Raw genomic sequence first — 12,996 nt, 5'->3', positions numbered from 1 at the left:
AATTAGAGGTCTTCAAATTATCTTTCAACGAAAAAAATATCATTTAAAAATTCGGTAGGACGAGGGAGGCTTGGACCATTTTATAAGGAGTGTGTGAAAAGTCACCCAAAATTAAAATTTCCATAACTCTTTTATTTGAAGTCCAAAAGTGGTGAAATTTCTACCAATTGGATGTCTTCAAATTCTCTTTCAACGGAAAAAATCTCAATTAAAAATTAGGTGGAATGAGCGAGGTTTTGTCCAATTTATAAAGAGTGTGCGAAACTTCACCGAAAATTAAAACCTCCATAACTCTCTCATTTTAGGTCCAAAAGTGGAGAAATTTCTACCAATTGGATGTCTTCAAATTCTCTTTCATCGGAAAAAATCTCATTTAAAAATTAGGTGGAATGAGGGAGTTTTCGTCCAATTTATAAAGAGTGTGCGAAACGTCACCCAAAATTAAAACCTCCATAACTCTCTCATTTTAGGTCCAAAAGTGATGAAATATCTACCAATCGGAGGTCTTCGAATTCTCTTTCAGGTGAAAGAAATCTCGTTTCAAAATTCGTTGGGGTGAGAGAGTTGTAGTCCGTTTTGTAAAGAGTGTGCGAAACGTTACAAAAAATTAAAACCACCATAAGTCTCTCATTTTAAGTCGAAAACTGGTGAAATTTCTACCAATTAGAGGTCTTCAAATTATCTTTCAACGAAAAAAATATCATTTAAAAATTTGGTAGGACGAGGGAGGTTTGGACCATTTTATAAGGAGTGTGTGAAACGTCACCCAAAATTAAAACTTCCATAACTCTCTTATTTGAAGTCCAAAAGTGGTGAAATTTCTACCAATTGGATGTCTTCAACTTCTCTTTCAACGGAAAAAAGCTCATTTAAAAATTAGGTGGAATGAGGAAGATTTTGTCCAATTTATAAAGAGTGTGCGAAACTTCACGCAAAATTAAAACCTCCATAACTCTCTCATTTTAGGTCCAAAAGTGTTGAAATTTCTACCAATTGGATTTCTTCAAATTCTCTTTCATCGGAAAAAATCTCATTTAAAAATTAGGTGGAATGAGGGAGTTTTCTTTCAATTTATAAAGAGTGTGCGAAACGTCACCCAAAATTAAAACCTCCATAACTCTCTTATTTTAGGTCCAAAAGTGGTGAAATATCTACCAATCGGAGGTCTTCGAATTCTCTTTCAGGTGAAAGAATTCTCGTTTCAAAATTCGTTGGGGTGAGAGAGTTGTAGTCCGTTTTGTAAAGAGTGTGCGAAACGTCACCCAAAATTAAAACCACCATAAGTCTCTCATTTTAGGTCGAAAACTGGTGAAATTTCTACCAATTAGAGGTCTTCTAATTATCTTTCAACGAAAAAAATATCATTTAAAAATTCGGTAGGACGAGGGAGGTTTGGACCATTTTATAAGGAGTGTGTGAAACGTCACCCAAAATTAAAACTTCCATAACTCTCTTATTTGAAGTCCAAAAGTGGTGAAATTTCTACCAATTGGATGTATTCAAATTCTCTTTCAACGGAAAAAATCTCATTTAAAAATTAGGTGGAATGAGGGAGTTTTTGTCCAATTTATAAAGAGTGTGCGAAACTTCACGCAAAATTAAAACCTCCATAACTCTCTCATTTTAGGTCCAAAAGTGGTGAAATTTCTACCAATTGGATTTCTTCAAATTCTCTTTCATTGGAAAAAATCTCATTTAAAAATTAGGTGGAATGAGGGAGTTTTCGTTCAATTTATAAAGAGTGTGCGAAACGTCCCCCAAAATTTAAACCTCCATAACTCTCTTATTTTAGGTCCAAAAGTGGTGAAATATCTACCAATCGGAGGTCTTCGAATTCTCTTTCAGGTGAAAGAAATCTCGTTTCAAAATTCGTTGGGGTGAGAGAGTTGTAGTCCGTTTTCTAAAGAGTGTGCGAAACGTCACCCAAAATTAAAACCACAATAAGTCTCTCATTTTAAGTCGAAAACTGGTGACATTTCTACCAATTAGAGGTCTTCAAATTATCTTTCAACGAAAAAAATATCATTTAAAAATTCGGTAGGACGAGGGAGGCTTGGACCATTTTATAAGGAGTGTGTGAAAAGTCACCCAAAATTAAAATTTCCATAACTCTTTTATTTGAAGTCCAAAAGTGGTGAAATTTCTACCAATTGGATGTCTTCAAATTCTCTTTCAACGGAAAAAATCTCAATTAAAAATTAGGTGGAATGAGCGAGGTTTTGTCCAATTTATAAAGAGTGTGCGAAACTTCACCGAAAATTAAAACCTCCATAACTCTCTCATTTTAGGTCCAAAAGTGGAGAAATTTCTACCAATTGGATGTCTTCAAATTCTCTTTCATCGGAAAAAATCTCATTTAAAAATTAGGTGGAATGAGGGAGTTTTCGTCCAATTTATAAAGAGTGTGCGAAACGTCACCCAAAATTAAAACCTCCATAACTCTCTCATTTTAGGTCCAAAAGTGATGAAATATCTACCAATCGGAGGTCTTCGAATTCTCTTTCAGGTGAAAGAAATCTCGTTTCAAAATTCGTTGGGGTGAGAGAGTTGTAGTCCGTTTTGTAAAGAGTGTGCGAAACGTTACAAAAAATTAAAACCACCATAAGTCTCTCATTTTAAGTCGAAAACTGGTGAAATTTCTACCAATTAGAGGTCTTCAAATTATCTTTCAACGAAAAAAATATCATTTAAAAATTTGGTAGGACGAGGGAGGTTTGGACCATTTTATAAGGAGTGTGTGAAACGTCACCCAAAATTAAAACTTCCATAACTCTCTTATTTGAAGTCCAAAAGTGGTGAAATTTCTACCAATTGGATGTCTTCAACTTCTCTTTCAACGGAAAAAAGCTCATTTAAAAATTAGGTGGAATGAGGAAGATTTTGTCCAATTTATAAAGAGTGTGCGAAACTTCACGCAAAATTAAAACCTCCATAACTCTCTCATTTTAGGTCCAAAAGTGTTGAAATTTCTACCAATTGGATTTCTTCAAATTCTCTTTTATCGGAAAAAATCTCATTTAAAAATTAGGTGGAATGAGGGAGTTTTCGTTCAATTTATAAAGAGTGTGCGAAACGTCACCCAAAATTAAAACCTCCATAACTCTCTCATTTTAGGTCCAAAAGTGCTGAAATATCTACCAATCGGAGGTCTTCGAATTCTCTTTCAGGTGAAAGAAATCTCGTTTCAAAATTCGTTGGGGTGAGAGAGTTGTAGTCCGTTTTGTAAAGAGTATGCGAAACGTCACCCAAAATTAAAACCACCATAAGTCTCTCATTTTAAGTCGAAAACTGGTGAAATTTCTACCAATTAGAGGTCTTCAAATTATCTTTCAACGAAAAAAATATCATTTAAACATTTGGTAGGACGAGGGAGGTTTGGACCATTTTATAAGGAGGGTGTGAAACGTCACCCAAAATTAAAACTTCCATAACTCTCTTATTTGAAGTCCAAAAGTGGTGAAATTTCTACCAATTGGATGTCTTCAACTTCTCTTTCAACGGAAAAAATCTCATTTAAAAATTAGGTGGAATGAGGAAGATTTTGTCAAATTTATAAAGAGTGTGCGAAACTTCACGCAAAATTAAAACCTCCATAACTCTCTCATTTTAGGTCCAAGAGTGGTAAAATTTCTACCAATTGGATTTCTTCAAATTCTCTTTTATCGGAAAAAATCTCATTTAAAAATTAGGTGGAATGAGGGAGTTTTCGTTCAATTTATAAAGAGTGTGCGAAACGTCCCCCAAAATTTAAACCTCCATAACTCTCTTATTTTAGGTCCAAAAGTGGTGAAATATCTACCAATCGGAGGTCTTCGAATTCTCTTTCAGGTGAAAGAAATCTCGTTTCAAAATTCGTTGGGGTGAGAGAGTTGTAGTCCGTTTTCTAAAGAGTGTGCGAAACGTCACCCAAAATTAAAACCACAATAAGTCTCTCATTTTAAGTCGAAAACTGGTGACATTTCTACCAATTGGATGTCTTCAAATTCTCTTTCAACGGAAAAAATGTCATTTAAAAATTAGGTGGAATGAGCGAGGTTTTGTCCAATTTATAAAGAGTGTGCGAAACTTCACCCAAAATTAAAACCTCCATAACTCTCTCATTTTAGGTCCAAAAGTGGAGAAATTTCTACCAATTGGATGTCTTCAAATTCTCTTTCATCGGAAAAAATCTCATTTAAAAATTAGGTGGAATGTGGGAGTTTTCGTCCACTTTATAAAGAGTGTGCGAAACGTCACCCAAAATTAAAACCTCTATAACTCTCTCATTTTAGGTCCAAAAGTGATGAAATATCTACCAATCGGAGGTCTTCGAATTCTCTTTCCGGTGAAAGAAATCTCGTTTCAAAATTCGTTGGGGTGAGAGAGTTGTAGTCCGTTTTGTAAAGAGTGTGCGAAACGTCACCCAAAATTAAAACCACCATAAGTCTCTCATTTTAGGTCGAAAACTGGTGAAATTTCTACCAATTAGAGGTCTTCAAATTATCTTTCAACGAAAAAAATATCATTTAAAAATTCGGTAGGACGAGGGAGGTTTGGACCATTTTATAAGGAGTGTGTGAAACGTCACCCAAAATTAAAACTTCCATAACTCTCTTATTTGAAGTCCAAAAGTGGTGAAATTTCTACCAATTGGATTTCTTCAACTTCTCTTTCAACGGAAAAAATCTCATTTATAAATTAGGTGTAATGAGGAAGATTTTGTCCAATTTATAAAGAGTGTGCGAAACTTCACGCAAAATTAAAACCTCCATAACTCTCTCATTTTAGGTCCAAAAGTGTTGAAATTTCTACCAATTGGATTTCTTCAAATTCTCTTTCATCGGAAAAAATCTCATTTAAAAATTAGGTGGAATGAGGGAGTTTTCGTTCAATTTATAAAGAGTGTGCGAAACGTCACCCAAAATTAAAACCTCCATAACTCTCTTATTTTAGGTCCAAAAGTGGTGAAATATCTACCAATCGGAGGTCTTCGAATTCTCTTTCAGGTGAAAGAAATCTCGTTTCAAAATTCGTTGGGGTGAGAGAGTTGTAGTCCGTTTTGTAAAGAGTGTGCGAAACGTCACCCAAAATTAAAACCACCATAAGTCTCTCATTTTAGGTCGAAAACTGGTGAAATTTCTACCAATTAGAGGTCTTCTAATTATCTTTCAACGAAAAAAATATCATTTAAAAATTCGGTAGGACGAGGGAGGTTTGGACCATTTTATAAGGAGTGTGTGAAACGTCACCCAAAATTAAAACTTCCATAACTCTCTTATTTGAAGTCCAAAAGTGGTGAAATTTCTACCAATTGGATGTATTCAAATTCTCTTTCAACGGAAAAAATCTCATTTAAAAATTAGGTGGAATGAGGGAGTTTTTGTCCAATTTATAAAGAGTGTGCGAAACTTCACGCAAAATTAAAACCTCCATAACTCTCTCATTTTAGGTCCAAAAGTGGTGAAATTTCTACCAATTGGATTTCTTCAAATTCTCTTTCATTGGAAAAAATCTCATTTAAAAATTAGGTGGAATGAGGGAGTTTTCGTTCAATTTATAAAGAGTGTGCGAAACGTCCCCCAAAATTTAAACCTCCATAACTCTCTTATTTTAGGTCCAAAAGTGGTGAAATATCTACCAATCGGAGGTCTTCGAATTCTCTTTCAGGTGAAAGAAATCTCGTTTCAAAATTCGTTGGGGTGAGAGAGTTGTAGTCCGTTTTCTAAAGAGTGTGCGAAACGTCACCCAAAATTAAAACCACAATAAGTCTCTCATTTTAAGTCGAAAACTGGTGACATTTCTACCAATTAGAGGTCTTCAAATTATCTTTCAACGAAAAAAATATCATTTAAAAATTCGGTAGGACGAGGGAGGCTTGGACCATTTTATAAGGAGTGTGTGAAAAGTCACCCAAAATTAAAATTTCCATAACTCTTTTATTTGAAGTCCAAAAGTGGTGAAATTTCTACCAATTGGATGTCTTCAAATTCTCTTTCAACGGAAAAAATCTCAATTAAAAATTAGGTGGAATGAGCGAGGTTTTGTCCAATTTATAAAGAGTGTGCGAAACTTCACCGAAAATTAAAACCTCCATAACTCTCTCATTTTAGGTCCAAAAGTGGAGAAATTTCTACCAATTGGATGTCTTCAAATTCTCTTTCATCGGAAAAAATCTCATTTAAAAATTAGGTGGAATGAGGGAGTTTTCGTCCAATTTATAAAGAGTGTGCGAAACGTCACCCAAAATTAAAACCTCCATAACTCTCTCATTTTAGGTCCAAAAGTGATGAAATATCTACCAATCGGAGGTCTTCGAATTCTCTTTCAGGTGAAAGAAATCTCGTTTCAAAATTCGTTGGGGTGAGAGAGTTGTAGTCCGTTTTGTAAAGAGTGTGCGAAACGTTACAAAAAATTAAAACCACCATAAGTCTCTCATTTTAAGTCGAAAACTGGTGAAATTTCTACCAATTAGAGGTCTTCAAATTATCTTTCAACGAAAAAAATATCATTTAAAAATTTGGTAGGACGAGGGAGGTTTGGACCATTTTATAAGGAGTGTGTGAAACGTCACCCAAAATTAAAACTTCCATAACTCTCTTATTTGAAGTCCAAAAGTGGTGAAATTTCTACCAATTGGATGTCTTCAACTTCTCTTTCAACGGAAAAAAGCTCATTTAAAAATTAGGTGGAATGAGGAAGATTTTGTCCAATTTATAAAGAGTGTGCGAAACTTCACGCAAAATTAAAACCTCCATAACTCTCTCATTTTAGGTCCAAAAGTGTTGAAATTTCTACCAATTGGATTTCTTCAAATTCTCTTTTATCGGAAAAAATCTCATTTAAAAATTAGGTGGAATGAGGGAGTTTTCGTTCAATTTATAAAGAGTGTGCGAAACGTCACCCAAAATTAAAACCTCCATAACTCTCTCATTTTAGGTCCAAAAGTGCTGAAATATCTACCAATCGGAGGTCTTCGAATTCTCTTTCAGGTGAAAGAAATCTCGTTTCAAAATTCGTTGGGGTGAGAGAGTTGTAGTCCGTTTTGTAAAGAGTATGCGAAACGTCACCCAAAATTAAAACCACCATAAGTCTCTCATTTTAAGTCGAAAACTGGTGAAATTTCTACCAATTAGAGGTCTTCAAATTATCTTTCAACGAAAAAAATATCATTTAAACATTTGGTAGGACGAGGGAGGTTTGGACCATTTTATAAGGAGGGTGTGAAACGTCACCCAAAATTAAAACTTCCATAACTCTCTTATTTGAAGTCCAAAAGTGGTGAAATTTCTACCAATTGGATGTCTTCAACTTCTCTTTCAACGGAAAAAATCTCATTTAAAAATTAGGTGGAATGAGGAAGATTTTGTCAAATTTATAAAGAGTGTGCGAAACTTCACGCAAAATTAAAACCTCCATAACTCTCTCATTTTAGGTCCAAGAGTGGTAAAATTTCTACCAATTGGATTTCTTCAAATTCTCTTTTATCGGAAAAAATCTCATTTAAAAATTAGGTGGAATGAGGGAGTTTTCGTTCAATTTATAAAGAGTGTGCGAAACGTCCCCCAAAATTTAAACCTCCATAACTCTCTTATTTTAGGTCCAAAAGTGGTGAAATATCTACCAATCGGAGGTCTTCGAATTCTCTTTCAGGTGAAAGAAATCTCGTTTCAAAATTCGTTGGGGTGAGAGAGTTGTAGTCCGTTTTCTAAAGAGTGTGCGAAACGTCACCCAAAATTAAAACCACAATAAGTCTCTCATTTTAAGTCGAAAACTGGTGACATTTCTACCAATTGGATGTCTTCAAATTCTCTTTCAACGGAAAAAATGTCATTTAAAAATTAGGTGGAATGAGCGAGGTTTTGTCCAATTTATAAAGAGTGTGCGAAACTTCACCCAAAATTAAAACCTCCATAACTCTCTCATTTTAGGTCCAAAAGTGGAGAAATTTCTACCAATTGGATGTCTTCAAATTCTCTTTCATCGGAAAAAATCTCATTTAAAAATTAGGTGGAATGTGGGAGTTTTCGTCCACTTTATAAAGAGTGTGCGAAACGTCACCCAAAATTAAAACCTCTATAACTCTCTCATTTTAGGTCCAAAAGTGATGAAATATCTACCAATCGGAGGTCTTCGAATTCTCTTTCCGGTGAAAGAAATCTCGTTTCAAAATTCGTTGGGGTGAGAGAGTTGTAGTCCGTTTTGTAAAGAGTGTGCGAAACGTCACCCAAAATTAAAACCACCATAAGTCTCTCATTTTAGGTCGAAAACTGGTGAAATTTCTACCAATTAGAGGTCTTCAAATTATCTTTCAACGAAAAAAATATCATTTAAAAATTCGGTAGGACGAGGGAGGTTTGGACCATTTTATAAGGAGTGTGTGAAACGTCACCCAAAATTAAAACTTCCATAACTCTCTTATTTGAAGTCCAAAAGTGGTGAAATTTCTACCAATTGGATTTCTTCAACTTCTCTTTCAACGGAAAAAATCTCATTTATAAATTAGGTGTAATGAGGAAGATTTTGTCCAATTTATAAAGAGTGTGCGAAACTTCACGCAAAATTAAAACCTCCATAACTCTCTCATTTTAGGTCCAAAAGTGTTGAAATTTCTACCAATTGGATTTCTTCAAATTCTCTTTCATCGGAAAAAATCTCATTTAAAAATTAGGTGGAATGAGGGAGTTTTCGTTCAATTTATAAAGAGTGTGCGAAACGTCACCCAAAATTAAAACCTCCATAACTCTCTTATTTTAGGTCCAAAAGTGGTGAAATATCTACCAATCGGAGGTCTTCGAATTCTCTTTCAGGTGAAAGAAATCTCGTTTCAAAATTCGTTGGGGTGAGAGAGTTGTAGTCCGTTTTGTAAAGAGTGTGCGAAACGTCACCCAAAATTAAAACCACCATAAGTCTCTCATTTTAGGTCGAAAACTGGTGAAATTTCTACCAATTAGAGGTCTTCTAATTATCTTTCAACGAAAAAAATATCATTTAAAAATTCGGTAGGACGAGGGAGGTTTGGACCATTTTATAAGGAGTGTGTGAAACGTCACCCAAAATTAAAACTTCCATAACTCTCTTATTTGAAGTCCAAAAGTGGTGAAATTTCTACCAATTGGATGTATTCAAATTCTCTTTCAACGGAAAAAATCTCATTTAAAAATTAGGTGGAATGAGGGAGTTTTTGTCCAATTTATAAAGAGTGTGCGAAACTTCACGCAAAATTAAAACCTCCATAACTCTCTCATTTTAGGTCCAAAAGTGGTGAAATTTCTACCAATTGGATTTCTTCAAATTCTCTTTCATTGGAAAAAATCTCATTTAAAAATTAGGTGGAATGAGGGAGTTTTCGTTCAATTTATAAAGAGTGTGCGAAACGTCCCCCAAAATTTAAACCTCCATAACTCTCTTATTTTAGGTCCAAAAGTGGTGAAATATCTACCAATCGGAGGTCTTCGAATTCTCTTTCAGGTGAAAGAAATCTCGTTTCAAAATTCGTTGGGGTGAGAGAGTTGTAGTCCGTTTTCTAAAGAGTGTGCGAAACGTCACCCAAAATTAAAACCACAATAAGTCTCTCATTTTAAGTCGAAAACTGGTGACATTTCTACCAATTAGAGGTCTTCAAATTATCTTTCAACGAAAAAAATATCATTTAAAAATTCGGTAGGACGAGGGAGGCTTGGACCATTTTATAAGGAGTGTGTGAAAAGTCACCCAAAATTAAAATTTCCATAACTCTTTTATTTGAAGTCCAAAAGTGGTGAAATTTCTACCAATTGGATGTCTTCAAATTCTCTTTCAACGGAAAAAATCTCAATTAAAAATTAGGTGGAATGAGCGAGGTTTTGTCCAATTTATAAAGAGTGTGCGAAACTTCACCGAAAATTAAAACCTCCATAACTCTCTCATTTTAGGTCCAAAAGTGGAGAAATTTCTACCAATTGGATGTCTTCAAATTCTCTTTCATCGGAAAAAATCTCATTTAAAAATTAGGTGGAATGAGGGAGTTTTCGTCCAATTTATAAAGAGTGTGCGAAACGTCACCCAAAATTAAAACCTCCATAACTCTCTCATTTTAGGTCCAAAAGTGATGAAATATCTACCAATCGGAGGTCTTCGAATTCTCTTTCAGGTGAAAGAAATCTCGTTTCAAAATTCGTTGGGGTGAGAGAGTTGTAGTCCGTTTTGTAAAGAGTGTGCGAAACGTTACAAAAAATTAAAACCACCATAAGTCTCTCATTTTAAGTCGAAAACTGGTGAAATTTCTACCAATTAGAGGTCTTCAAATTATCTTTCAACGAAAAAAATATCATTTAAAAATTTGGTAGGACGAGGGAGGTTTGGACCATTTTATAAGGAGTGTGTGAAACGTCACCCAAAATTAAAACTTCCATAACTCTCTTATTTGAAGTCCAAAAGTGGTGAAATTTCTACCAATTGGATGTCTTCAACTTCTCTTTCAACGGAAAAAAGCTCATTTAAAAATTAGGTGGAATGAGGAAGATTTTGTCCAATTTATAAAGAGTGTGCGAAACTTCACGCAAAATTAAAACCTCCATAACTCTCTCATTTTAGGTCCAAAAGTGTTGAAATTTCTACCAATTGGATTTCTTCAAATTCTCTTTTATCGGAAAAAATCTCATTTAAAAATTAGGTGGAATGAGGGAGTTTTCGTTCAATTTATAAAGAGTGTGCGAAACGTCACCCAAAATTAAAACCTCCATAACTCTCTCATTTTAGGTCCAAAAGTGCTGAAATATCTACCAATCGGAGGTCTTCGAATTCTCTTTCAGGTGAAAGAAATCTCGTTTCAAAATTCGTTGGGGTGAGAGAGTTGTAGTCCGTTTTGTAAAGAGTATGCGAAACGTCACCCAAAATTAAAACCACCATAAGTCTCTCATTTTAAGTCGAAAACTGGTGAAATTTCTACCAATTAGAGGTCTTCAAATTATCTTTCAACGAAAAAAATATCATTTAAACATTTGGTAGGACGAGGGAGGTTTGGACCATTTTATAAGGAGGGTGTGAAACGTCACCCAAAATTAAAACTTCCATAACTCTCTTATTTGAAGTCCAAAAGTGGTGAAATTTCTACCAATTGGATGTCTTCAACTTCTCTTTCAACGGAAAAAATCTCATTTAAAAATTAGGTGGAATGAGGAAGATTTTGTCAAATTTATAAAGAGTGTGCGAAACTTCACGCAAAATTAAAACCTCCATAACTCTCTCATTTTAGGTCCAAGAGTGGTAAAATTTCTACCAATTGGATTTCTTCAAATTCTCTTTTATCGGAAAAAATCTCATTTAAAAATTAGGTGGAATGAGGGAGTTTTCGTTCAATTTATAAAGAGTGTGCGAAACGTCCCCCAAAATTTAAACCTCCATAACTCTCTTATTTTAGGTCCAAAAGTGGTGAAATATCTACCAATCGGAGGTCTTCGAATTCTCTTTCAGGTGAAAGAAATCTCGTTTCAAAATTCGTTGGGGTGAGAGAGTTGTAGTCCGTTTTCTAAAGAGTGTGCGAAACGTCACCCAAAATTAAAACCACAATAAGTCTCTCATTTTAAGTCGAAAACTGGTGACATTTCTACCAATTGGATGTCTTCAAATTCTCTTTCAACGGAAAAAATGTCATTTAAAAATTAGGTGGAATGAGCGAGGTTTTGTCCAATTTATAAAGAGTGTGCGAAACTTCACCCAAAATTAAAACCTCCATAACTCTCTCATTTTAGGTCCAAAAGTGGAGAAATTTCTACCAATTGGATGTCTTCAAATTCTCTTTCATCGGAAAAAATCTCATTTAAAAATTAGGTGGAATGTGGGAGTTTTCGTCCACTTTATAAAGAGTGTGCGAAACGTCACCCAAAATTAAAACCTCTATAACTCTCTCATTTTAGGTCCAAAAGTGATGAAATATCTACCAATCGGAGGTCTTCGAATTCTCTTTCCGGTGAAAGAAATCTCGTTTCAAAATTCGTTGGGGTGAGAGAGTTGTAGTCCGTTTTGTAAAGAGTGTGCGAAACGTCACCCAAAATTAAAACCACCATAAGTCTCTCATTTTAGGTCGAAAACTGGTGAAATTTCTACCAATTAGAGGTCTTCAAATTATCTTTCAACGAAAAAAATATCATTTAAAAATTCGGTAGGACGAGGGAGGTTTGGACCATTTTATAAGGAGTGTGTGAAACGTCACCCAAAATTAAAACTTCCATAACTCTCTTATTTGAAGTCCAAAAGTGGTGAAATTTCTACCAATTGGATTTCTTCAACTTCTCTTTCAACGGAAAAAATCTCATTTATAAATTAGGTGTAATGAGGAAGATTTTGTCCAATTTATAAAGAGTGTGCGAAACTTCACGCAAAATTAAAACCTCCATAACTCTCTCATTTTAGGTCCAAAAGTGTTGAAATTTCTACCAATTGGATTTCTTCAAATTCTCTTTCATCGGAAAAAATCTCATTTAAAAATTAGGTGGAATGAGGGAGTTTTCGTTCAATTTATAAAGAGTGTGCGAAACGTCACCCAAAATTAAAACCTCCATAACTCTCTTATTTTAGGTCCAAAAGTGGTGAAATATCTACCAATCGGAGGTCTTCGAATTCTCTTTCAGGTGAAAGAAATCTCGTTTCAAAATTCGTTGGGGTGAGAGAGTTGTAGTCCGTTTTGTAAAGAGTGTGCGAAACGTCACCCAAAATTAAAACCACCATAAGTCTCTCATTTTAGGTCGAAAACTGGTGAAATTTCTACCAATTAGAGGTCTTCAAATTATCTTTTAACGAAAAAAATATCATTTAAAAATTCGGTAGGACGAGGGAGGTTTGGACCATTTTATAAGGAGTGTGTGAAACGTCACCCAAAATTAAAACTTCCATAACTCTCTTATTTGAAGTCCCAAAGTGGTGAAATTTCTACCAATTGGATGTCTTCAACTTCTCTTTCAACGGAAAAAATCTCATTCAAAAATTAGGTGGAATGAGGGAGTTTTCGTTCAATTTATAAAGAGTGTGCGAAACGTCACC

Source organism: Tasmannia lanceolata, unplaced genomic scaffold (assembly GCF_043159265.1).
Source record: "Tasmannia lanceolata isolate RefF3 unplaced genomic scaffold, GAP_Taslan_0.1 ptg000021l, whole genome shotgun sequence".
In the NCBI taxonomy this organism is placed as follows: domain Eukaryota; kingdom Viridiplantae; phylum Streptophyta; class Magnoliopsida; order Canellales; family Winteraceae; genus Tasmannia; species Tasmannia lanceolata.
This window is presented reverse-complemented; position numbering follows the sequence as displayed.